Source organism: Ahaetulla prasina, chromosome 1, assembly GCF_028640845.1.
Source record: "Ahaetulla prasina isolate Xishuangbanna chromosome 1, ASM2864084v1, whole genome shotgun sequence".
NCBI classification, from domain to species: domain Eukaryota; kingdom Metazoa; phylum Chordata; class Lepidosauria; order Squamata; family Colubridae; genus Ahaetulla; species Ahaetulla prasina.
In genome coordinates, this window is record NC_080539.1 from 363,301,767 (window position 1) to 363,329,127 (window position 27,361).

Sequence of the window (27,361 nt, forward strand, 5' to 3'; positions counted from 1 at the left end):
AGCTCCCTGTGGGATTTTTGGCCTCCCTCTCCATCTAAGAGCCAGTTTGTTGCAGTGGGGGCTGCATTAGGAAGAGGAAGCAGCCCTGAGTTCTAATCTCCCTTCAGCCATGGAGGTTGCCTGGAGGATTCTAGTCAACTGTGCCACTGGACTACCGGTAGCAGTGAAGAGACTTTGTTTTAGTTCCCTCTGAGCCAGGAAGCTGATTAGCGGACATTGGGTGGATCCTTTCCTCTTAATCTGGGTATGTCTAGTTTGATGAAAAGAAGGACTAAGGGAGACATGATAGCAGTGTTCCAATATCTCAGGGGCTGCCACAAAGAAGAGGGAGTCGAACTATTCTCCAAAGCACATGAGTCAGGGTTGAAATCCAGCAGGTTCTGACAAATTCTGGAGAATTTTGAGCAGATTGGAGAACCGGTAGTGGAAATTTTAGTAGTTCGGAGAACTGGCAAATACCACCTCTGGCTGGTCCCAGAGTGTGGTGGGAATGGAGATTTTGCAATATCCTTCCCCCAGGAGTGGAGAGGGAATGGGGATTTTGCAGTATCGTTCCCCTGCCACGCCCACCAAGCCACACCATGCCCACCAAGCCATGCCTACAGAACCAGTAGTAAAAAAAATTGGATTTCACCACTGACCTGAGGGCTGGACAAGAAACAATGGATGGAAACTAATCAAGGATAGAAGCAACTTAGAACTAAAGAGAAATTTCCTGACAGTGAGAACAATTAATCAGTGGAACAATTTGCCTCCAGAAGTTGTGAATGCCCCAACACTGGAAGTTTTAAATAAGATATTGGAAGATTGGAAGTTTTAAAGAAGATATTTGACTGAATTTGTAATGTATCTTTAAAAGTTTTGGAGGGAAAACTGAGCGGGAAAAGGCACGTTGCTGATTGGTTGAAGCCTCCGGCTAAACTGTATATAAAGAGGGGTTTTTCCGAGCGCTGGTGGCTGGGTTCACCATATAGTAAAGAGCTGTTGTCACTATCCTGGTCTCCTGCCTCGTTATTGCCCGAATCCAACACTGGCGACGAAGGTGGGATCTCGAGGCAAAAGAGCGCCAGGAAAAGAGCTGAACTAACCAGGAATACGCGAACCCAGCAAATAAGGGGCGGAAAGCAGCGATGTCCAGCTACACACCGCCAGCGCCATTCGACCCAGCCAAGGAAAAATGGGGGTCATACATGGCTCGTTTCGAGTGCTTCCTCGAGGCGAACGAACTCCAAGGAGTCTCAGACAACAGCATATTTCCTAAGCCATTGTGGTCCAGAGGTTTTCGACACCGCAGAGTCGCTGTCGGAGCCAACACCGGTACAGTCGGTACCGTGGCAGACTCTACAGACCGTATTGAAAGCCCATTATGCACCAACGCCCAAGTATGTGCAACGGTTCGAATTCAGGAGCGAGGCAAGAGGGCGAGTCCATCAGCGATACATGGCAGCCCTGAGGAAAGCCGAACCATTGCGAGTACCGAGACTTGAAGAGGCATTGCTGGAGCAACTCATTTGTGGGGTCAGGGACATCCGCTTATGACGGCGGCTGCTGTCCAAAAGCAACTTGACGCTGGCAAACGCTTTGGATGAAGCCAGGGCTCATGAGATGTCTACCCAAGCGCGGAAACCCTACAAAAGCAGGTCGCACCAACGGCTGGTGCGAAATCAACCCCGTCCACAATGAAGAGGTCCAGGCCGAGTCGGACGGTGAGGAGGAGGAAGGAGTCTTCCACACCGGGAGGCCGGAGAAAGAAGACCGGGTGACTGCGCGAGTTGCGGAGGGCAACACCAACGACAACAATGCAAATTTAAGGATGCGACTTGTCGGCGGTGCGAAAGGAAGGGCACATAGCACAGGTCTGTCGAGCACCCCAACCTTCCCGCCAAAATTCAAACCGACCAATCAGAGCGCTGGAACGCAAGCGCCCGTGATTGGTCAATTCAAAAAGGCGCGGTTGAATCAGACTGTCGTGAGAGTGGGTCACGCATCAACACGCCTAGAAAAAAATCTTTACGAAACAAAGATTGAGGGGTGCCGTGCCGATTGGAGGTGGACACCGGCTCAGCGATCACGATCATGTCCTGGGACACTCGTGAAAGCCTTACCCGCCATCGCAAAGCGCAAGCTGCAACCACAGAAATTAAAGGTACAAGACTACCAAGGAATCGCATCCCTGTTCGAGGGGTAACGTCCGTCCACGCCGAGTATGGACAATACAAGAAAACTCTGCCCATCACCATAGTCGATGGGACCCTGCCAAGCTTGTTGGGACTGGACTGGTTCCAGCATTGGGCATGGGAGTGACTGGAATCTTCAGAAACGAAGTCAACCTCAAAGACGCACTCATGAAGGAGTTTGGGGACGCCAGAGACTGCCTGGGCAAGTACACGGGACCCCTATCTCTTTAACTTAGACCCACAAGTTGCCCCTATCCGTTAAAGGCTAGGAGGGTCCCGTCACCCTAAAGCCCAGGATTGACCGAACTGGACAAGCTAGTAAACCAGGGAATTCTAGTGCCAGTTGACCATGCTAAGTGGGAGACCCTATAGTCACCCCAGTCAAACCGGACGGGTCGGTCCGGATTTGCGCTGACTACAAGGCAACGCTTAACAAAGCATTGCAAAGAGTGCTTACCCCTCCCGTGGTACAGCACTTACTGCACTCAATGGGGCAAGGGCAGGTTTTTGCCAAGCTAGACTTGGCCCAAGCCTATCAACAGCTGCCTGTAGATAGCAGCACAGCCAAGCGCAGACAATTGTGACTCACAGAGGGGCTTTTAAGTGTACCCGTTACAGTTTGGGGTTAGTGTGGCTCCAGGGTTATTTCAGAACCTAATGGAGCGGCTATTGCAGGGACTACCAGGGTGGTACCATACTTTGACGATGTACTGGTATCCGCTGAGAATCTAGAGGAATTAGGGTAAGGCTGCGAAAAGTTTTGGGCATTTTCCGGTCTGCCGGTCTCAAAGTTAAACTGAACAAATGCCAGATCGGGGTTGAATCTGTGGAATTCCTGGGCTACCGGATAGACAGGGAAGGGATTCACCCCACTGAAAGCAAGGTACGGGCCATCAGGAAGGCCCCGGTTCCAAAGAACAAAACGGAGTTACAGGCATTCTTAGGTCTGGTCAATTTCACGGTATTCTTAAAGAATTAAGGCACCAGTAGCCGAGCCGCTGCATAAATTACTAGCAAAGACGGCTGCATGGTCTTGGGGAAAGGCGGAAGCTAGGGCATTCGAAGGGGTAAAGAATCTCCTATCGAGTGATAGCCTCCTTATCCAATACAATGGCACGCTGCCATTAGTGTTAAGCTGCGATGCATCTCCCTATGGGGTGGGGGCTGTGCTCAGCCACAGGTTGCCAAATGGCACAGAAGCCCCTATTGCATATTACTCCCGAACCATGTCATCAGCTGAAAGGAATTATAGCCAGCTTGATAAGGAAGCCTTGGCTATAGTCTCCGGAGTAAAGAAATTCCATGAATATGTATTTGGTCGTGATTTCGAAATCATCACGGACCATAGACCTTTGCTAGGCCTGTTGGCAGGCGATCGCCCAACGCCTGCGTGGCACTTTCGCCCAGACTGACCCGATGGACTATCTTCCTGGCAGCATATTCTTACAAATTACTACACCGCCAGGAAGGAATTAGGCATGCAGACGCCTGAGCAGATGCCCGCTACCAGAGACTATCAAGACCCCACTCCGGGACACCAGTTCTGCTAATTGACTCTTGACTCTGGCCCAGTCACATCCAAAGAGGTGGCTCGGCTTCAGATAAGGACATTACAATAAGGACTGTAATTGGTTGGGTACAAGAGGTTGGCCATGCCGGGCGAGCGCTTTAAAGAATTTGTAAAAAACGGGGAACTCTCAGCTCAAGGGGGTGCCTGCTATGGGGGATCGAGTGGTGATCCCGGAGAAATTGAGGAAAAGGTATTGGATCTCCTTCACGAAGGCCACCCAGGGATCGTGAGAATGAAGGGTCTAGCGAGAAGCTATGTGTGGTGGCCCTTAATGGACACGGAAATTGCTGAAAGGGTAGGGAAATGCCAGGCCTGCCAGGAGTCCAGACCACTACCCCAACGGCCCCGATTCGGGAATGGGAGAGACCCCAGGGCCCTGGTCTAGGATCCATATCGATTTTGCCGCCCCTTCCACGGCCAAACCTTTCTGGTAGTAGTCGATGCCTACTCCAAATGGCTGGAAATCATTCTCATGAGATCCATGACAGCCGAGGCCGTGATTTCAGTCCCACGGCACCTATTTGTAACCCACGGGTTGCCCGACACTTTAGTCTCCGATAACGCCCGCAATTCACGGCAACCCAGTTTGAGGGGTACTTGGCAGAGGAGGGCATCCGCATGTCCTCTCGGCGCCTTTCCACCCTGCATTTAACGGCCTTGCAGAACGCTTGCTCGAGCGCAAAGGAAGCATTGTCCAGAATCAGGCCAGGCGATTGGCAAACAAAATCGATACCTTCCTAGCAGTCCAACACAGAACCCCTGTGTAACAACTGGCCGCAGCCCGGCAGAGCTATTAATGGGTCGGAAGCTTAGGTGCCCACTAGACCGCTTAAACCCAAACTACACACCAGACGGTTACAAAGGGCACACGGTAAAACAAGAGGGATGGCAGTAGGCGACCTAGTGTGGGCACACAACTACAGCGAGGGCCCGACCTGGTTAGCAGGAAAATCCTAGAGATAACAGGACCAAAATCATATCTAGTAGAGATAGAGGATGGCCGGGTATGGAAGCGCCACATAGACCAAATAAGGAAACGACAACCGTAAATCAGAAACAGACATAACAGGCCCTGACTACCCAACGTTTGAATCTACAGCTGACTCAAACCCGGGGCAAACGCGGGACTTATCTGAGTTCCAGGAGGTCCAGCGACACCAACCGGCTCATCCTGAAGACAGCAGGGACGACTCTGCAATAATCCAGGGCCGGATGGCCTAGAGGAGGAGCTGAGAGGAACAAACAGTCCCTCCGTCAGCTCGACTCACTCCCAGAAAATGAATTGCGAGGTCCGAAAGAGTCAGGAGACGCCCAGTCTACTTGCGTGATTACGAGAAAAATAAGATGTTAATTTTATGTAAATATTGGTAAAGTGTTTTCTGGGAGGAAGGAGTGTAATGTATCTTTAAAAGTTTTGGAGGGAAAAACTGAGCGGAAAAAGCACGTTGTTGATTGGTTGAAGCCTCCGGCTAAACTGTATATAAAGAGAGGTTTTCCCAGCACTGGCTGCTGGGTTCACCATATAGTAAAGAGCTGTTGTCACTATAACTCCTTATATTTGAATAGGCAAGAGCAAGGAAATTGCACATTTTTCATGATCATACCTTGAAAATGGTGATGTTGAATTTGCAACCCCTGAGTTTGAGATAGATGCCAGCCTAATAGAAATGATAATTAAATTTCATTGACTGACAGAATAGAATAGAATAGAATAGAATAGAATTTTATTGGCCAAGTGTGATTGGACACACAAGGAATTTGTCTTGGTGCATATGCTCTCAGTGTACATAAAAGAAAAGATACGTTCATCAAGGTACAACATTTACAACACAATTGATGATAATATATCATTATAAATCATAAGGATTGCCAGCAACAAGTTATAGTCATACAGTCATAAGTGGAAAGAGATTGGTGATGGGAACTATGAAAGATTAATAGTAGTGCAGATTCAGTAAATAGTCTGACAGTGTTGAGGGAATTATTTGTTTAGCAGAGTGATGGCCTTCGGGAAAAACTGTTCTTGTGTCTAGTTGTTCTGGTGTGCAGTGCTCTATAGCGTCGTTTGAGGGTAGGAGTTGAAACAGTTTATGTCCAGGATGCGAGGATCTGCAAATATTTTCACGGCCCTCTTCTTGATTCGTGCAGTATACAGGTCCTCAATGGAAGGCAAGTTGGTAGCAATTATTTTTCTGCAGTTCTAATTATCCTCTGAAGTCTGTGTTTTCTTGTTGGGTTGCAGAACCGAACCAGACAGTTATAGAGGTGCAAATGACAGACTCAATAATTCCTCTGTAGAATTGGATCAGCAGCTCCTTGGGCAGTTTGAGCTTACTGAGTTGGCGCAGAAAGAACATTCTTTGTTGTCCTTTTTAATGATGTTTTGATGTTAGCTGTCCATTTGAGATCTTGCGATATGATAGAACCCAGAAATTTGAAGGTTTCTACTGTTGATACTGTGTTGTCAAGTATTGTGAGAGGTGGAAGTATGGAAGGGTTTTCCTAAAGTCTACCACCATTTCTACGGTTTTGAGTGTGTTCAGTTCCAGATTGTTTTGGTTGCACCACAAGGCTAGTCGTTCGACCTCTCGTCTATATGCGGATTCGTCATTGTCTCGAATGAGACCAATCACTGTTGTGTCATCTGCGAACTTCAGTAGCTTAACAAATGGATCATTGGAGATGCAGTCATTGGTATACAGAGAGAAGAGAAGTGGGAGAGCACACAGCCTTGGGGGCCCCTGTGCTAATTGTACAGGTATTTGATGTGATCTTGCTTAGCTTCACCTGCTGCTTCCTGTTTGTTAGGAAGCTTGTGATCCACTTACAAGTCTGTTCCGGTACCTGTAGCTGGTTTAGCTTAGTTAGAAGAATGTCTGGAATGATGGTATTGAATGCTGAACTAAAGTCTACAAAGAGGACCCTTGCATAGGTCTTTGGAGACTCAAGATGTTGTAGGATGTAGTGCAGAGCCATATTAACAGCATCATCTGTTGATCTATTTGCTCGGTATGCAAATTGCAAGGGGTCTAAAAGCGGATTCGTGATGGTTTTCAGGTAGGAAAGCACTACCTGAAAACCATGGAAGTTCTTCTCCCTCCCTCTCTCTCTCTCTCTTTCTCTCTCTTGCTCTTTTCATTTCTTTCTGTTCAAGATGTGGTTTAGATCAGTGGTGGGTTTCAAAAATTTTTACTACCGGTTCTGTGGGTGCGGCTTGGTGGGCGTGGCATGGCTTGGTGGATGTGGCTTGGTGGGTGTGGCAGGGGAAGGTTACTGCAAAATCTCCATTCCCTCCCCAATCCAGGGGAAGGTTACTGCACAATCCCCATTTCCTCCCGATCAGCTGGGAATGGGAGGCAGAGAATAGATGGGGGCGGGGCCAGTCAGAATTTTTACTACCGGTTCTCTGAACTACTCAAAATATCCGCTACCGGTTCTCCAGAACTGGTCAGAACCTGCTGAAACCCACCTCTGGTTTAGACAGAAGTGAGGCTTTACTATTCTCCTCTGTTTCTTAACAAATTCACATTTCATTTCAATGCTATGAATGTCTGTTACAGTGGTGGAATTCAAAATGTTTTACTACCGGTTCTGTGGGCGTGGCTTGGTGGGCGTGGCAGGGGAAGGATACTGCAAAATCCCCATTCCCACCCCACTCTGGGGCCAGCCAGAGGTGGTATTTGCCAGTTCTCCGAACTACTCAAAATTTCCACTACCGGTTCTCCAGAACCTGTCAGAACCTGCTGAATAGCACCCCTGGTCTGTCAGCATTTCCTGATTTTCAGGCTAAGTCTTTTCTCTGGATCTGACACCTACATTGCAATCATTTTTTTTTTCTTTTTGAAAAGGACCTCTGCTACTTAATCACTCTGCATATGCTTAGGAGCAAACCTTCTAACCACCAGGGCTTCTGCTGAATTCAAAATTCCAAAAGTAACAATTACAGTAGTGCATTTTGAAATGAAATCTAATAGCGGTCAGGGGCTTTGGCCTTTTTCATACACGTAGTCCTCGGTTTTCAATCATTCATTTAATGACTGTTCAAAAGAAACACGAGACTTACAATCAGTCTTTGCACATACAACCATCACAGCATCAGAATTTGAGCACTTAGCAACCAGCAATGATTGCAGCATCCCAAGATCACATGATCACCTTCTGCAGTCATCCTTTGGCAAGTACAGTCAACGGAGGAAGCTGGATTCGCTGAACGACTGCCCGATTCACTTAACAACTGCAGCCACCTGCTTAACCACTGTGACGAAAAAGGTTGCAAAACCGGACCACAACAGACATTGTGATCCCAACTCAAGGACTACCTGTATATTGTCCTGCCGTCTTTCTCTTTGGCTTGGCTTTATTGGCAAGCTGAGGCAGATCGTGCCAGGAAGAAGGAAGGAAAGGTCTCGGGTAGCGATGGCACATTTGCTTGCTGAGAACGTGGAGGGGGAGGGCAAAAGGGGGCGGACAAGCTCTTCCCTACACTAAAAAGCTCTTTGCTAGCCTCTCAACCCTAATGGAAAAGTCATGTTGGATTAGCCCAGTCACAGTGAAGGTCCTTCTGCCTGCTCAGGGCTGGCCCCCGGGAAGACTTCGATGGAGCAGCCATGTGGAATGGCAGATCTGGGCCAGTGTGCCAAGGCGGAGCTGCCGAGCTCGATCCAACCGCAGCGATGGGGGAGGCAGGCAGGCAGGGGAGGGCAATATTTATTCTTGCCTACTAAGCAGGTTTGCGCCTGCCCCCCCCCCCCCCGCCCCCAGATTTTAAGAGTAATAGATAACATGGGTCATCTCGTAGTGCCAAATGGCAGAATGTCAGAATGGCCTCTGCCAATTAGGGGGGAAAATAGAAAACCCTTTTCGACCCCCTGGCCTGTGCTCTAGCAGGCCATGAATGAGACGAGAGACGATTCTCTCGTAGGTGTTCCTGTTTCTTCATCTTGCGCCAATGTGCTGAATGTACAATTAGTAGAAGGTTTATTCTCTCAGGGACTGTTCTGGGAACTGATTTTCGGAAATTAGAGGCTGATATTAAATGCATAAAAAAAGAGTTTGGTAAATGAGTTCTAAACCTATGATTCGTAGAGTGTGGCAGTACCTTCCTATCTCAGATGGAGTGCTCATCTTAGCAAAGGAAGCATTTTCCTAAATCTCCAGCCTGGCCCAGATTATGCCGATTTAGATTATAATCTCCTGGGACAGAGACTGTCATCCTTCCCTTCCCTTCCCTTCCCTTCCCTTCCCTTCCCTTCCCTTCCCTTCCTTTCCTTTCCTTTCCTTCCCTTCCCTTCCCTTCCCTTCCCTTCCCTTCCTTTTCCTTTCCTTCCCCTTCTCCTTTAATTTATATTATATCTTTTTTCTTTTATCTATATCTGATCACTTCCTTTCTTTATACCACCCAAAAAAAATGCTTTATGTGCATAAATCGGTGTTTCACAACATTGGCAACTTAGATATGTGGACTTCAGCTCCCGGAATTCTGTTATTATATGAGCAAATCATAATTATAATCAATCAGAACAAATAACTTTATATAATATTGCATCCAGTTTTGGTCGCCACGATGTAAAAAAGATGTTGAGACTCTAGAAAGAGTGCAGAGAAGAGCAACAAAGATGATTAGGGGACTGGAGGCTAAAACGTATGAAGAACGGCTGCAGGAACTGGGTATATCTAGTTTAATGAAAAGAAGGACTAGGGGAGACATGATAGCAGTGTTCCAATATCTCAGGGGCTGCCACAGAGAAGTGGGAGTCGGGCTGTTCTCCAATGCACCTGAGGGTAGAACGAGAAGCAATGGGTGGAAACTGATCAAGGAAAGAAGCAACTTAGAGCTAAGGAGAAATTTCCTGACAGTTAGAACAATTAATAAGTGGAACGACTTGCCTGCAGAAGTTGTGAATGCTCCAACACTGGAAATTTTTAAGAAAATGTTGGATAACCATCTGACTGAGATGGTGTAGGGTTTCCTGCCTGGGCAGGGGGTTGGACTAGAAGGCCTCCAAGGTCCCTTCCAACTCTGTTGTTATATTATATTATATTAACTGCCAGACAGATAAAATGTCCAATTTCTGTCTCTCTTTTCTCTTCAGCTATCCTCTATTTTTTTTTTCCATTTGAAAGGGGAGGAGTAGGCCTATGGCTTCTCCTAGTATCTCTGCCAAGTAGAGGCCTGTGGATAAGCCAGGGATGCAACACTATCATTAAATGCCTTACAGAAGTCATGGGCTACTTTTTTTCAGTCTGTTTGGAATCACAAACTTATCAACAACTAACAACACAGCTGGACATCACAGTATCTCAATCATGGAGAAATCTTCTTCCTAGCGTATTCCCGCAAGTGCAGGGTCCACTTTTCTGATAATTGAATGCCACTTTGCACAGTCAGCTGCATCTCCAGGGCGCAGGTCCATGGCTTGCATATCTTTATTGATGCTGTCTTGCAGGGGTGAAATGTTACCGGTTCAAACCGGTTTGGGTGAACCAATAGTAAAAAATGCTATCGGTTCGGGCAAACCGGTATTTCCGATGATCAGCTAGGCGGCGATCAGCTGTTACACGTGATTTATATTAGATAGAATTGTCGGATTTTCTGCTTTCTAGCTAATCTAAATTGCGTGGCACAGTGGATTCTCCCCCCCTCGCTGTTCTACTTACTTTGCAGATGCGGAAGGCTTCAAAATGTTCCTTTTTTTAGCACTGTGCAGGTGCCCCTCAGTAGAAACATCAGAAGCTTTGTGCCAAGATGGATGGCACAAGGAAAGAAAACAGTTGCAGGTCAGTGGTGAGAGAGTGGGAGAGGTTAATATCAAGAGAGGGCCTCTGTGGCTCAGACTGGTAAGACAGTCTGTTATTAACACAGCTGCCTGCAATTACTGCAGGTTCTAGTCCCACCAGGCCCAAGGTTGACTCAGCCTTCCATCCTTTATAAGGTAGGTAAAATGAGGACCCAGATTGTTGGGGGCAATAAGTTGACTTTGTATATAAATATACAAATAGGATGAAGACTATTGCTAACATAGTGTAAGCTGCCCTGAGTCTTCGGAGAAGGGCGGGATATAAATGCAAATAAAAAAAAAAAGAGAGGAACATTTCAAGGAGATGAAATGTTTCACTATCACTACTACTACCGTATTTTTTGGACTATAAGATGCACTTTTTTGTCTCCCAAAAGGGGATGAAAATGTCTGTATGTCTTATAGACCAAATATTGCCAAAGTCCCACCCACTGGCCTTCTTTTTTTTTTTGCCTCCACACGCCCCTTTTCGGGCCTTTTTTCAACCTTTTTCAGGCCTTTTTTCAGCCCATTTGTGAGGCTTTTTTGGCTCATTTTTCTAGCTTTTTTAGCCCATTTTTGAGGCTTTTTAAAGCTCGCTTCCAAGGTTTTTTTCAACCCATCTTTGAGGCTTTTTAAAGCCTGTTTCCGAAGCTTTTTTCAGCCCGTTTTTAAGGCTTTTTAAAGCCCATTTTTGAGGGTTTTTTTGGCCAATTGTTTTGGAAAAATGGCCTGAAAAAAGCCAAAAAAATGGGCCGAGAAAAAACTCAAAAATGGGCCAAAGAGCTTCAAAAACGGGGAGAAAAAAGCCTTGAAAATAGGCCAAAAAAAAGGCTGAAAAAAGCCCAGAAAATGGCCCGAAAATGGGGCGCATGGAAGCAAAAAACTTTTTTTGTTGATTTCTTTTTCTAAATTTAGGTGCATCTTATGGTCAAGTGCGTCTTATAGTCCGAAAAATACGGTAATCATCATTGCACCTCTTTCCTCTGTCAACAATACTGAATAACTCAGGCCATGGCTATCAAACATCAAAAACATCTGCCAGACTATCCCATCTCCTTTTCATGGACGATCTGAAGCTGTATGGAGAAACAGAATCGCCTCTCAACACTGCCCGTATATATATATAGCCAAGATATTGCAATGGAGTTTGGATTGGACAAATGTGCCACACTCACTATCAAACAAGGAAAAATAGTGAAAACTGAAGGAATCAAGATGCCCCGCGAAAATAACATTAAGAGCCTGAATGAAGACGATTACTACAAATACCTCTTACCGTATTAACTCATCAAATTTGCAGATGAACTCATCAAATTTGCAGATGACACCAAGCTGGCAGGAATAGCCAACACTCCAGAAGATAGGCTCAAATTACAGAAAGATCTTGACAGACTTGAACATTGGGTGCTATCTAACAAAATGAAATTCAACAGCGAAAAAAGTAAGTTCTACATTTAGGCAAAAAAAACAAAATGCACAGGTACCGTATATGTGGTACCTTGCTCAATAGTAGTACCTGTGAGAGGGATCTTGGAGTCCTAGTGGACAACCATTTAGATATGAGCCAGCAGTGTGCAGCTGCTGCTAAAAAAGCCAACACAATTCTGGGCTGCATAAACAGAGGGATAGAATCAAGATCACGTGAAGTGTTAGTGCCACTTTATAATGCCTTGGTAAGGCCACACTTGGAATATTGCATCCAGTTTTGGTCGCCACGATGTAAAAAAGATGCTGAGACTCTAGAAAGAGTGCAGAGAAGAGCAACAAAGATGATTAGAGGACTGGAGGCTAAAACATATGAAGAACGATTGCAGGAACTGGGTATGTCTAGTTTAATGAAAAGAAGGACTAGGGGAGACATGATAGCAGTGTTCCAATATCTCAGGGGTTGCCACAAAGAAGAGGGAGTCGGGCTGTTCTCCAAAGCACCTGAGAGTAGAACAAGAAGCAATGGGTGGAAACTGATCAAGGAAAGAAGCAACTTAGAACTAAGGAGAAATTTCCTGACAGTTAGAACAATTAATAAGTGGAACGACTTGCCTGCAGAAGTTGTGAATGCTCCAACACTGGAAATTTTTAAGAAAATGTTGGATAACCATCTGTCTGAGATGATGTAGGGTTTCCTGCCTGGGCAGGGGGTTGGACTAGAAGGCCTCCAAGGTCCCTTCCAACTCTGTTGTTGTTGTTGTTGTTGTTATTATTATTATTAATGTTGTATTGAGTATTAATTGTATCTTTGCAATTTTTTTTAATTTGCATTTATATCCCGCCCTTCTCCAAAGACTCAGGGCGGCTTACACTATGTCAAGCAATAGTCTTCATCCATTTGTATATTATATACAAAGTCAACTTATTGCCCCCAACAATCTGGGTCCTCATTTTACCTACCTTATAAAGGATGGAAGGCTGAGTCAACCTTGGGCCTGGTGGGGCTTGAACCTGCAGTAATTGCAGGCAGCTGCTGTTAATAACAGACTGTCTTACCAGTCTCAGCCACAGAGGCCCTTTATTTATCAGGCCTTCTAAAAAAGAATATTCCTACATTTCAAGCCTGCTATTTTTCTGCGTGTCCAGGTGCACCAAAATGTTATGTTATGCAGTTGCATCTTTTTGAAATCACTGCCCCAATTACTATATTGCATCAAAGCAGAAGGGTTCACTAGGTATCCATAACCATCTAAATATGAGCCAGCAGTGTGTGGCAGCAGCCAAAAAAGCCAATGCAATCCTAGGCTGCATTAATGGACGGATAGAATCAAGACCACATGAATTACTAGTATCACTTTATAAAGCCTTAGAAAGACCACACCTGAAATACTGCATCCAGTTTTGGTCACCCATTATAAAAAAGATGAGACTTTGGAAAGAGTATAGAGAACAGCAACATAGATGATTAGGGGCCTGGCACAGGAGTGAAATGCTACAGGTTCGGTTGAACTGGTAGTTAAAAATAGAAATCCTGCTTTCTAGCGAATCTAAATTGTGCGGCACAGCTGTTCATCCCCTTGCTGTTCTACTTACCTTCTTAAACCTCCTTTTTTGCATGCGTTTGGTGTGTATTGCACATGTGTGCAGAGCGTGCATTTGGTGTATAGTGCACATATATGTGCAATATGCGTTTGGCGCGCACCGCGCACGTGAGGGCAGCAAACCGGTGGCAAACTGTGGAGGATTTCACCACTGGCCTGGAGGCTAAAATATATAAAGAATGGTTGCAGGAATTGGGTATAGCTAGTCTAGTGACAAAGGGACGCGGTGGCTCAGGGGCTAGGATGTTGAGCTTGTCGAACAAAAGGTCTGCAGCTCAGCGGTTCGAATCCCTAGTGCTGCCGTGTAACGGGGTGAGCTCCCGTTCCATGTTCCAGCTTCTGCCAACCTAGCAGTTTTGAAAGCACATAAAAATGCAAGTAGAAAAAATAGGGACCACCTTTGGTGGGAAGGTAACAGCGTTCCATGCGCCTTTGGTATTGAGTCATGCCGGCCACATGACCACGGAGATGTCTTCGGACAGCGCTGGCTCTTCGGCTTTGAAACGGAGATGAGCACCGCCCCCTAGAGCGCACATATGACTAGCACATATGTGCGAGGGGTACCTTTACCTTTACCTAGTCTAGTGAAAAGAAAGACCAGGAGTGACATGATAACAGTCTTCCAATATTTGAGGCGCTTCCACAAAGAAGAGGGAGGGGGTGTCAATCTATTTTCCAAAGCACCTGAAGGCAGGACAAGAAACAATGGATGGATGAAGTAGAGAAGGAGTAGAAGAGGAGAGGAGAAAGTAGGAAGGATAAAAGAAAGGAGGGAGAGGAATGAGAAAGAGAAGAAAGACTGCTGTAAAACGAAAAAGATGAAATGGAAGAAAGACAATCCCGAACATGTTTGAATATATCAGGATAAAAACTGAATTAGCTAAAAAACAATAAAAGAGAATATACTGTATATTAGTAAAAATGGAGAAATTAGAACTTGAGGGCGAAAGAAGATGTGGGTTATATAAATGAGCATAGAAATATTAAGACATGATTAAAAATATGGAAAAAGAATATTTTGGCAGAAATTATAACTAAGTAAAATGTATTTGGATATGTTAAGTTGTATAAGATATGATATGGCCAATACTCTGTTCCTAAACTATGTGTGTGTGGGGGGGGGGCTGTCAATAAAAAATGATTTAAAAAAAAGAAACAATGGATGGAAACTAATCAGGAAAGATTCAACCTAGAACTAAAAAAAAAAAATCCTGACAATGAGTGGAACTAGTGGAACCGCTTGCTTTCGGAAGTTGTGGGTGCTTCATCACTGGAGATTTTTAAGAAGAGACTGGACAGTTACTTGTCAGAAATGGTGTGTAGGGTCTCCTATATGAGCAGGGGGTTGGACTAGAAGACCTCCAAGATCCCTTCCAACTCTGTTATTCTGTCGGTTAATTAAAATACATAACGGGCATTTTCAACAACACCCACCACAAAGCTGCTTAAATTTCAGGATTTGGGTTGGATGGCCCAACCATCAGGCAGATACAAAAAACAACAAATAGTTTCATAATTAGGCTGGAGAGAAATTGCAATAATCAAGGCTGACCATTCCATGCCTGTCATTTTTGCCTTTTTTCCTCCTCCATCCCTGGCTGAGGCTATGTGATGGCATGAAAAAGACGGTGAAAACACAGCTGTAGAATGTTAACAATGTGTACAAACTTTGGTAAAGTGAGCCAAAGGTCACTTTGGAAAGGAAAAAGGGGGGAAAAAATCCACAGATTTAGAATAGGAATGGGTGTGATTGCATTCTTAGACTTTACTGATTATTAATTTAAACCCATTTCCTGGGTTCACCCAGTCCAGTGAAGTATAAACTAACCAAACAGGCTAGAGTCAATCAACATGCTAAGCCACAAAAAGCAAACCAAAGTTAACATCAACCAAGAGACCATTTTTTTTTGTAAATGAAAGCAGTTTCTCTTTAAGTGACCTGGTTATGTTATTCTGCAAACACAGCTCAGTGGTCTTGTGGTTCACTTATCCATGATTAGCTGAACTATGATGTATTCACTTAACCTAATTTCCTCTGTTGGCTTGGCACACTGAACCATAAATCGCATATGCTAGGTTCACACAATAAACCAGACTGAAATGAGATCAGCTAAGCATAGAACAACGTTCCCACAATCACGCAGAAATCTTACATGCACTGGTGCTCAATTTACCAGACAGTGACATGATTCAAACGATGCTCAGATGTTCCCGGCGCTTAGCTAACAGTAAGCAGGGGAGCTGTCCAGCAGAGCAAAGAAGGAGTAACGTTAGGGTAGAGATAGGAGGGGAGCTGTCCATCCAAAATCCAGAATCAGAGTCCAGAATCAAGGTGCTTGCCCAAAAAATTATGTTGCCTATTAAGATAGTCTTCAATATATGATAATAATTGGGACCAGAATTTTCACTGCTAAGGAAGATGGTTGTTAGAAGACCTCGAAGGAGCCTTCCAGCTCTATTCTGATTGATTAAATGAGCTGTGCCTGGTTTTACAATCTCATTTGTCGCAGCTGTTAAGCGAATCACTGCAGTCATTAAGTAAATTGCATGATGGTTAAGCACAACCAGCTTCTCCCACTGTCTTCGCTTATTGGAAGCCAGCTGGGAAGGACACAAATGGCGATTATATGACTCCAGGATGTGGCAACCATTGTAAATTCATGCCAGTTGCCAAGATTCCAAATTCTGATCACAATTGTAGGGGATACAGCGGCAGTTGTAACTGCAAGGACTAGTTGCAAGTCACTCATTTCAGTGCTGCTGTAACATTGAATCAGTGGTGGGTTGCTCCCGGTTCTGCCCAGTTCTTGCGAGCTGGTAGTAAAAGCGGCGGGAGGCTCCACCCACCCACCTGGACCTCATAATGGATGATCTGCGCATGCACAGAAGCGTGCGCACGCATATGCTCCCATTGCAAACCGATAGTAAAGTTAAGTAGAACCTACCACTGCATCGAATGGTTGCTAAATGAATGTATACTACTTGTATAACTGAATAGCAATAGTAATAGCATTTAGACTTATATACCCAGGAGTGAAATCTAAAAATTTTCCCTACCGGTTCTGTGGGCGTGGCTTAATTGGTGGGCGTAGCTCGGTGGTCAGATGACTGGGTGGGCGTGGCCAATAACAATAAATAATAAAAATAATTAACAAAGTATACAAAACAATAAGAGGTACCAAAACCAACTTTCACACTTTACATACACACACCACAACACAACACAACACAACTGACTCACACACAATGTAAAAGCAGCTGCACTTCACCCAAAATGGCCCCTGCAACAAGCAGGAACCTCACTTTCACACTTTACACACACACAACACAACTGACTCACACACACACAAAATGCCACATACAGCTTTCTGAGATTTTGTGTGTTTGTGTAGTTAGAGTGATACACTACAGAAACACACCAAATCTCAGAAAGCTGCACAAATATTTTATTTTATTATTTTTATTTATTTTTTTAGATCAGGGGGTCTCCAACTTTAGTAGCTTTAGGTTTGTAGATTTCAACTCCCAGAGTTCCTCATTAAGCAAAGCAGGAAGTCAAAGCAGGCTGTAATCAGTAGCTGAAGTAAGCATTGTGTTGCCATCCCGAAAGGAGCAGTAATTATAGGTAAGTAAGGAGGGGGCATTGGGTGGGCATGGGTGGGGCCTCTTGTAAGTGGGGGCTGTTAAAAAGTGATTTTAAAAGCCTGCTAGGATCAGGAAAGTCCTCTGGGATTGCCAAAGGGAAAAAAGTTTTAAAGTCAGCTCCTCTGATGATCTCAGCTGAAGTTTCCTCATAGCAGCCCAGAACCTCTTAAAATAATTGTTTTAACATGTAGAAAACATGTTTTATAAGGTTCTGGTGATGAGGAACTCAGCTGGGATGGCCAGAGGAGCCTTTTAAAGCCCCCCCCCCTTTTTTCTTTTTTTCCCCTTCGGCTGAAGAGGTTTTTTAAAAAAAAACTTTTAAAGTGTTCTGATGATCCCTGCTCAGCCCCGCGATCATCAGAGGTTTTTTTTTTTTTTTACTTTTAAAGGCATGTTTTTGGCTGAAGAAAAACTTTTAAAAGTAAAAAAAAAACAACCTCTGCTGATGGTGCGGCTCAGCAGGGGCAGGGGGGCAGGGCCAGGGATTTTTGCTACCGGTCCTCCGAACCAGCAGCTGCCATCGCTACCTAATCAGGGGAGCCGGTGCGAACCGGGAGCATTTCACCCCTGGATATACCCCTTTATAGTGCTTTACAGCCCTCTCTAAGCGGTTTACAGAATCAGCCCATTGCCCCCAACAATCTGGGTCCTCATTTTACCCACCTCGGAAGGATGGAAGGCTGAGTCAACCTTGACCCGGTGAGAATCGAACTGCCGAACTGCTGGCAGCCAGCAGAAGTAGCTTGCAGTACTGCATTTTAACCACTGCATCACCACAGCTCTTCACCATGGATAGAAGCTGAGGGCTGCCCAGTCCACCTGGGAACTTTGTTTCATCTACTTGAGCCCAGTTACACCCATTCCTGTTGCTAAGTAAGACGGTTATTAATTTCTGTTGCTAAGTGAGGCAGTTATTGAGTGAGTTTCGTCCCATTTTACAAACTTTCTTGCCACCGTTCTTAAGTGAATCACTGCAGTTGTTAAGTTAGTAGCATGGTTGTTAAGTGAATCTAGCTTCCCCATTGACTTTACTTGTCAGAAAGCTGCAAAAGGGGATCACGTGACCCTGGGACATTGCAACCATCATAAATATGAGTCAGTTGCCAAGTGCCTGAATTTTGATCACATGACCATGGAGAATTGAAGATGCTGCAACGGTTGTAAGTGTGAAAAACAGTCATAAGTCCCTTTTTTCCAGTGCTGTTGTAACTCCACTGAAAGTTTTAAAGAAGAGATTGGACAACCATTTATCTGAAATGGTATAGGGCAGGGGTCTCCAATCTTGGCCACTTTAAGACTTGTGAACTTCAACTCCCAATTCTGGGAGTTCTGGGAGTTGAAGTCCAATTCTGGGAGTTGAAGTCCAATTCTGGGAGTCAAAGTCCACAAGTCTTAAAGTGCCCAAGGTTGGAGACCCCTGGTATAGGGTTTCCTGCCTGAGCAAGGGGCTGGACTAGAAGACCTCCAAGCAGGGGTGAAATCCAGCAGGTTCTGACAGTTTCCGGAGAACCGGTAGTGGAAATTTTGAGTAGTTCAGAGAACCGGCAAATACCATCTCTGGCTGGCCTCAGAGTTGGGTGGGAATGGAGATTTTGCAATATCCTTCCCCCAGGAGTAGGGAGGGAGTGGGGATTTTGCTTCCTTTCCCTGCCACGCCCACCAAGCCACACCCACGGAACCGGTAGTAAAAAAAATTAGATTTCACCACTGCCTCCAAGGTCCCTTCCACTCTGTTATTCTATTCAAATAGTCACTAGACAAATTGCTGTAAATTTAAGACTACCAGTACTGTCTTTACTGCTGAAATGCCAGGAGGTATGAGGTAGTCAAAACAGCTTGGGTCTCCTCGGTTTGCAGACCTTATAAAGAGGAAGGCTCTGAAAAATGACAGTGTTATTGTTTTTATCCTGTGATAAAGGTCTCTTATTTAGAAGAAAATCTGGAATTTCAGCAACGTAAGGGACATGCAAGGAAGTTTTTCCTAGAGACCTTAGGAATCCTGGTCCCTTGGAGGAAATTCTTGACCTAAACATTCAAGAAGGATAGCACCATGAACTTAAGAAATAAAATGGAGCCAACGTAATCCTGCAAAGTTCATGCTCAGTTTACAGATTTACCAAAATTCGAAATTACAACACCGCTGAAAAAAGTGATTTACTACGGGTCCTCGCACTTACGACCATCACAGCATTCCCCACCATGACGTGATCAAAATTCCTGTGCTTGGCAATCAGCATGTATTAATGATGATTGCAGCATTCTATGAGGTCATGTGACTGCCATTTGCAACCTTCCCAGTCAGCTTCTGACAAGCAAAGACCCAGAAATGTGATTCATTTAACTTCAGTGATTCGTTTAACAACTGTGGGGAAAAAGGTTGTAAAATTCGGCGTGACTCATTTAAGAACCACCTTGCTTAGCAACAGAAATTCTGGTTCCTATTGTGGTCATAAGTTGAAGACTACCTGTAGGAATGGATCCATAGTACTCATTTAGCTGGGAAAATTCAAAACCTTTATCCAGGGAGATCAGCCTACATTGCACAAACCCAAATTTTGGAAGTCCCTACCTACTTGAGTACATATTCTAATTTTCTTCTAAGCATTTTCATTTTTCCAAGTTTTTTAAATCAGGAGTCTCCAACCTTGGCAACTTTAAGACTTGTGGACTTCAACTCCCAGCAAAGCTGGCTGAGGAATTCTGGAAGTTGAAGTCCACAAGTCTTAAAGTTGCCAAGTTTGGAGACCCCTGATTTAAATCATGGTATGGTTTTAATTTTGTTTTCATTCCATGTACTTTTCCCCTTCTATTTTCTTTTTCAAAGCAGCTGGTCTGTGGGTTTTCTTGTGTTTCCCCTCAGTTTTAATTATGTGGTTTAATTGGCTTGTGTCTCCATGCTTTTTTACAGGCAGGTTTGTTTGTTTCTGAAATGTGATTATTTTTATGTTGCAATCTATTGAGAGAATGTTTGTTTTAGTTTGCCATATAAATAAATGTAAGTCAGAAAACCTGATACTGACACTGTCTTTTTCTAATTGTGTCTTGGGAGACGTTGGGCCAATGTGTTCCTCTCAGCCTAACGCATCTGACAGAATGGTTGCTGTGGGACAAAATTAGAAGCCACCTTCCTTCATACATTGAGGACCTGTATACTGCACGAATCAAGAAGAGGGCCGTGAAAATATTTACAGATCCCTCACATCCAGGACATAAACTTTTCAACTCCTACCCTCAAAACGACGCTATAGAGCACTGCACACCAGAACAACTAGACACAAGAACAGTTTTTTCCCGAAGGCCATCACTCTGCTAAACAAATAATTTCCTCAACACTGTCAGACTATTTACTAAATCTGCACTACTATTAATCTTCTCATAGTTCCCATCACCAATCTCTTTCCACTTATGACTGTATGACTGTAACTTTGTTGCTGGCAATCCTTACGATTTATATTGATATATTGACCATCAATTGTGTTGTAAATGTTGTACCTTGATGAACGTATCTTTTCTTTTATGTACACTGAGAGCATATGCACCAAGACAAATTCCTTGTGTGTCCAATCACACTTGGCCAATAAAAATTCTATTCTATTCTATTCTATTCTATTCTATTCTATTCTATTCTATTCTATTCTATTCTATTCTATTCTATAAACCACTTTGGGTTCAAAGAGCAGTGATTCTCAACCATAGAAACTTTAAGACAGGTGGATATCAACTCCCAGAATCCCACAAACCAGGATGGCTGAAGGAATTCTGGGGGTTAATGTCCACCTGTCTTAAAGTTCCTGAGCTTGAGAAACTAGAGGAAAGATGAGATACAAAGGGAATGAGAAGGAAGGAAGGAAGGAAGGAAGGAAGGAAGGAAGGAAGGAAGGAAGGAAGTTCTAAAAACAATGACATCAATTTTGCTGAAGCACTAATACAAAGGAATCCAAAAGAACAACCCTAAAACCAAACTGGGAAGGATCACCATAAAAATAGATAACATCTCATATTACGAAAATATAATATAGGCAGTCCTCTACTTACGACCACAATTGAGCCCAACATTTCTGTTGCTAAGTGAGACATTTGTTTAAGTGAATTTTGCCCCATTTTAAGACCTTTCTTGCAATAATTGTTAAGTGAATCTGACTTCCCCAATGACTTTGCTTGTCAGAAGGTTGCAAAAGATGATCACACTGCAACTGTCATAAATCTGAGACAGTTGCCAAGCTTCTGAATTTTCATCATGTGGCCAAGGGGATATTGCAACAGTCGTAAGTGTGAAAAACACTTTTTGCAGTGCCATTGTAACTTTGAACGGTCACTAAATGAACTGTTGTAAGTCGAGGACTACCTGTAATTCAAAAGACTAACCCTAAAACCCAAGTATTAAGGATTACCTTTAAAAAAAGTGACATCTCATATTACAAGTATGTCATATGTTGACACTCTCCGGTAGACAGCAAGATACCAAGTGAAATGAAATAAAATTAAATGAGCTTTCCTGGTTGTGTGTCCTGCATAGAAGATGAAACAAAGATGCCTGAGCTACAGTGAATCACTTATTTATTGGTTTTTTGAATCTTTTTCTCATGAACAGAAACAGAATATCATCAAAACATCAAGGATAAAACAAACCAGAGGGAGAAGAAAGAAAACAACAAAAGCACCCAGTTTTAAAACAAACACTTTGGGAAGCCGTGTGTGTGTTTCTATCCATGCAGGCATTTTCTCTAGACTAAATAATGGAAGGGAAGAGGGACTGAGGTTTGGCGGCAGAGATTTCTCAATCATGGCGCTCTCTAAGCATAAATGGGCCCGAGCAATTTGTGATCCAAGATCTTCTGAAAACTCAGGAAATGTCTTCGCAGGTCCATGGACCGGCACAGGGTCACTGCATGTCAGAAACTGGGCTACGCAAACAAGCAGAGCCCCATCCGCGGGATGCAAGCAGCACACGAAACCATGCCTCCTGCAATCCATGGAAAAACGTCTCTCCACAGAACCAGTCCATGGTGCCCGAAAGGTTGGGGGGCCACTGCATTACAACATATATAGATTTGTCTCAGTAGGTTACAACTGCTTCTCTTTCTTAGAAGTCTTATATCCGTGATGGCGAACCTATGGCACGCGTGCCACAGGTGGCACACAGAGCCATATCTGTGGGCATGCGAGCGTTGCCCTAGTTTAGCTCCAGCATGCATGCGCATCCTGGCCAGTTGATTTTTGGGACTTCCGGTCCCACTGGAAGTTGGAAAATGGGCCATTTCTGGCCTCCAGAGGGCCTCCAGGGGGGTGGGGAAGACCATTTTCGCCCTCCCCAGGCTCCTAGAAAGCCTCTGGAGGGCAAAAAATAGGCCTACCGGGCCCACGGTGCCATCACGTGCCAAAAGCTGGGGGAGCCTGGGGAGGTCACGTGTGCATGCGCAGGAGGGCGGGGCACATTGAATTATGGTGGTGGGCACGCACGCACGCAACCCCCTGTACTTCCCCCGCTTTTGGCATGTGACGGCAAAAAGGTTAGCCATCACTGCCTTATATGTTTGTACCGGTAGTCCTCGATTTACAGCAGTTCATTTAGTGGCCATTCAATGTTACAACAGCACTGAAAAAAGTGACTAATGACCATTCTTCACACTTACAACCATTGCAGCATCCCACATGATCAGAGTTCGGAGGCTTGGCAACTGACTCACATTTATGACAGCTGCAGTGCTTTGGGGTCACGTCATCCCCCTTTCGCGACCTTCTGACAAGCAAAGTCAGTCAGTGGGGAAGCCAAGTTCACTGAACACCCGTGTGCAATTAACTGCAGTTAAGATCAACTCTTAACAATTGTGGCAAGAAAAGTCGTAAAATAGGGCAAAATTCACCTAACAAGTGTTCCACTTCGCTACAGAAATTTTGGGATCAATGGTGGTCATAAGTCAAGGACTACCTGTATTGTGCTACCTCGGAAACACCTTCATTGAGCATGTGCAGTGTGCCTTTTCTTCAGGGTTGAAACTATTATGTTTCCGTTGTGTTTATAACATAGAGAACCTGAAACTCACCTCAAAGAAGGCTTTGAGACAGTTGTGCCCTAAGGAAATCCACGTATTGTCCCATGGGATAATTACAGTGCAAATTAAAACTAAGTTAAATTTTTCCCTGCCTATCTCTAAGCAGAAAATGGGTTAGCCATGATTGCTGTGTCTTTTTTATTCCAAGTCAGCCAAAGTTAACTATTAAAACCATGTTTTATTGTCTTTGGATGTTGCACTTGGAGATGTGGCTCATAAAAGATTATATGCAGCTTTTAACAAGGAGAATTGAAACACAGTTTACCCTGTAATTTGTACCCGGCGAAAAAAGTGAGTGGGCAGTCAAAATACATAGTGAGGTCTGGATCCCACGTACAATTCCCTCTTCCTGCTGAACAATAAATACTAGGCCATTTGATGGCAATATTTATGTAATGGTGTTGAGTTTAAGCACTACTGGTTTTAGAACATTTGGTCTTCCTCGGTGTAAATACAGGCATTCAATCAATTCCTTTACAGAGGAATTATTGAGTCTGTCATCTGCACCTCTGGTTTGGTTCTGCAACTCAACAAGACAGACACAGACTTCAGAGGATAATTAGAACGGCAGAAAAAACAATTGCTACCAACCTGCCTTCCATTGAGGACCTGTATACTGCATGAGTCAAAAAGAGGGCTGTGAAATTATTTACAGACCCCTCACATCCTGGACATAAACTGTTTCAACTCCTACCCTCAAAATGACGCTATAGAGCACTGCACACCAGAACAACTAGACACAAGAACAGTTTCTTCCCGAATGCCATCACTCTGCTAAATAAATAATTCCCTCAACACTGTCAAACTATTGACTAAATTTGTACTACGATTTATCTCATCGTTCCTATCACCCATCTCCTCCCACTTATGACTGTATGACTGTAACTTTGTTGCTTGTAGCCTTACAATTTATATTGATATTGATGGTTTCCTGATTGCTTATTTGTACCCTATGACTATCATTAAGTGTTGTACCTTAGAATTCTTGATCTTTTCTTTTATGTACACTGAGAGCATATGCACCAAGACAAATTCCTTGTGTGTCCAATCACACTTGGCCAATAAAAATGCTATTCTATTCTATTCTCAACTTACAACAGTTTGTTTAGTAACCATTCAAAGTTACAACAGCACTGAAAAAAACACGACCATTACAGCACCCCCATGGTCACGAGATTAAAATTCAAATGCTTGGCAACTGACTCATATTTATGATGGTTGCAGTGTCAGCTTTGGAACCCATATTAACACCAGAAGTTTCCACGCTGCCAGTCCTGGGGTCATGTGTTCTACCTTTCGTGACCTTCCGACAAGCAAAGTCAATGGGAAAGCCAGATTCACTTAAAAACCCGGTTACTAATTTAACAATTGCAGGATTCACTTAATAACTGTGGCAAGGAAGATTGTAAAATGGGCCAAACTCACTTAACAACTGTCTCACTTAGCAACAGAAATGTTGGGCTTAATTGTGCTCGTAGGTTAGGGGCTACCTGTAGAAATAAAAGTTAATCACAAAAGTCTAATCATTTTTACAGGCACTCCTCAACTTATGACCACAATGAGGACTGGAATTTTGGTTGCTAAGCAATGCAATCATTAAGTGAGTCACCATGTGACCAGACCAGAATTCACTATTTTTACTGTGATTGTTAGGCAAACCACCTCAGTTGTTGATTGAATCCAATTTCCTCCATTAACTTTGCTTGTTGGAAGCCAGCTGAGTAATCATAATCAGGTGACTGTAGGACATTGCAACCATCGTAAATGTTGCAAGCACCCAAACCAGAATCATATGACTATGGAAGTAGTGAAATCCTCCGAGGATCGCCACCTGTTCTCTGCCCACGCATGTGTGCTGCACACCAAACATGCATTGTGCTTGCGCATGTGAGCTGCATGCCAAATGTGAGCTGCGCACATGCATGTGCAGCACACTCCAGAAGCACGCTGCTCACACATGCACAATACACGCCAAAAGCACACTGCATATGCATGCACAGCACATGCCAAACACGTGCTTTGCACTGAAAAAGAAAACTTCACTAGGTAAGTAGAATACCAAGGGGGGGGGAACAGCTGTGCTTCGCTAGAAAGCAGGATTTCTAGCTTCCTAGCGAATATAAATCACGCGGCACAGCTGATTGTCAGAAATATCAGTTTGCCCGAACTGGTAGCTTTTTTTTTACTACTGGTTCGCCCGAACCGGTAGTTTTTATTACTACCAGTTCATACCTTCAAGAACAGGTCATAAGTCACTTTTTCAGCGTCGTTACGGTTTTGAACCATCCTTAAACAAATGATCATGTTTGATCATTTTTGTATACAGAAATTATGTTTTCAGTGGGATTTGCTTTCTGTCAACTAATTAGATAGAGCTCCCCTTGTCTTCCAAAAGCTTAAGATAGCTAGAGGTATCCATAGGAGAAATCCATATTAGGAACAATCCTTAATTCCAGCATTTCCCAATGGAAACTTTCAGACTATAGCAGGGTGGGCAACTATGGAAACTTTACAACTATGGACTACAACTCCCAGAATTCCTGAGTCAGGTGGATTCTGGGAGATGAAGTCTACAGGTTGTAAAGCTTCCCACCCCTGGATTAAATGGTTGAAATAAAGACATTTACATGCACACTTTTTTATTTTACTTATTTTTTTTTGTAGTCTGCCTGAGCCGCGATGTGGCTCAGGCTGTAAGAAGCCTGTTATTAAACACAGGTGCCTGCAATTACTGCAGGTTCTAGTCCCACCAGGCCCAAGGTTGACTCAGCCTTCCATCCTTTATAAGGTAGGTAAAATGAGGACCCAGATTGTTGGGGGGGCAATAAGTTGACTTTGTATATAAATATACAAATAGAATGAGACTATTGCCTTACACAATGTAAGCCGCCCTGAGTCTTCGGAGAAGGGTGGGATATAAATGTAAATAAATAAAAAAAATTATTTTTACAAATAACTTAGGACTCCTCTTATTTTCTCTACAACAACTTTGTGAAGGTGGGATGGGGTATGAGAGAGAGACTGGCCCAAAGTCACCCACAGCTGGTTATGGCTCAGGCGGAATTTGAACTCATGGTCTCCCAGTTTTCGAGTCTGGTGCCTTAACCACTAGACCAAACTAGCTCCCATATCAACTGGCTCTCTTTGCTGTAAGACAATCATTTTGTAAGGGTATTATTATTCCATACTGAAGATGGAAGGGCTAAAGTTGAGGCAGAATGACCAATTTACTGAAAGCCATGCTGTAATTAATTTTTGGGTCAGGCAAGGTTTGCATGTGGAATTTTTTTTTTTTTTAATTTGGAATTCAGGTTGCACACTGAAACCTACCTGCCTCCAGACAAACGTCACTGAACTTAATGGGAATTCTTGTGACGTACAATTGTGTAGGATGTTACTACTCACATTCTGTAATCCTGAGGCATTTGGGTTAAAGAGTTACTTTGGGACAATCACTAGATGGGAGCAGAGAGCTAGTTTTTTTCTAAATCCTGCTTCCGTCATTTAAGGATTGCCCAATTTTTGCAGCCCAGATAGAGTAGCTCTAATTTACTTCATCTAGTTCAGGGGTCTCCAACCTTGGCAACTTTAAGACTTGTGGACGTCAACTCCTCTGGGAGTTGACGTCCACAAGTCTTAAAGTTGCCAAGGTTGGAAACCCCTGATCTAGTTTCATAAATTTGAAGGCCTGCACAATTCTCTAAATTTGCCAGCATGATAGGGGCATCCATAATGGAATTTTAAAAAATCAGGATATCAGCCACAACAGTATTATTGAATCCTTGGGCCTTTTTTTTTTTTTTTGGCCTTTGCAGACCTAAGAAAGAGTAGTGACTGCCATCTTGACTTTTTTGACCTTTGGCCTGCAGACCCTTTACAGCACTCCATACTGCTTCTCTTGGCTTCAACTCTTTGCCCATTTGGTTCTGACTCTAAAAAAAGGAGTCCTAATTAACACGACAGGTTTCCAAATTTTTAAAGGGGGCAGAGGGGTGTCCTGTAGCTATCCTAGTTGTCAGGGCACTACAACTGCCAGCAGACCCTGCCAGGATAATCAGGATAGTCATAAGGGATTCTGGGAATTGTAGCTCAATAGCATTGGAAGGGT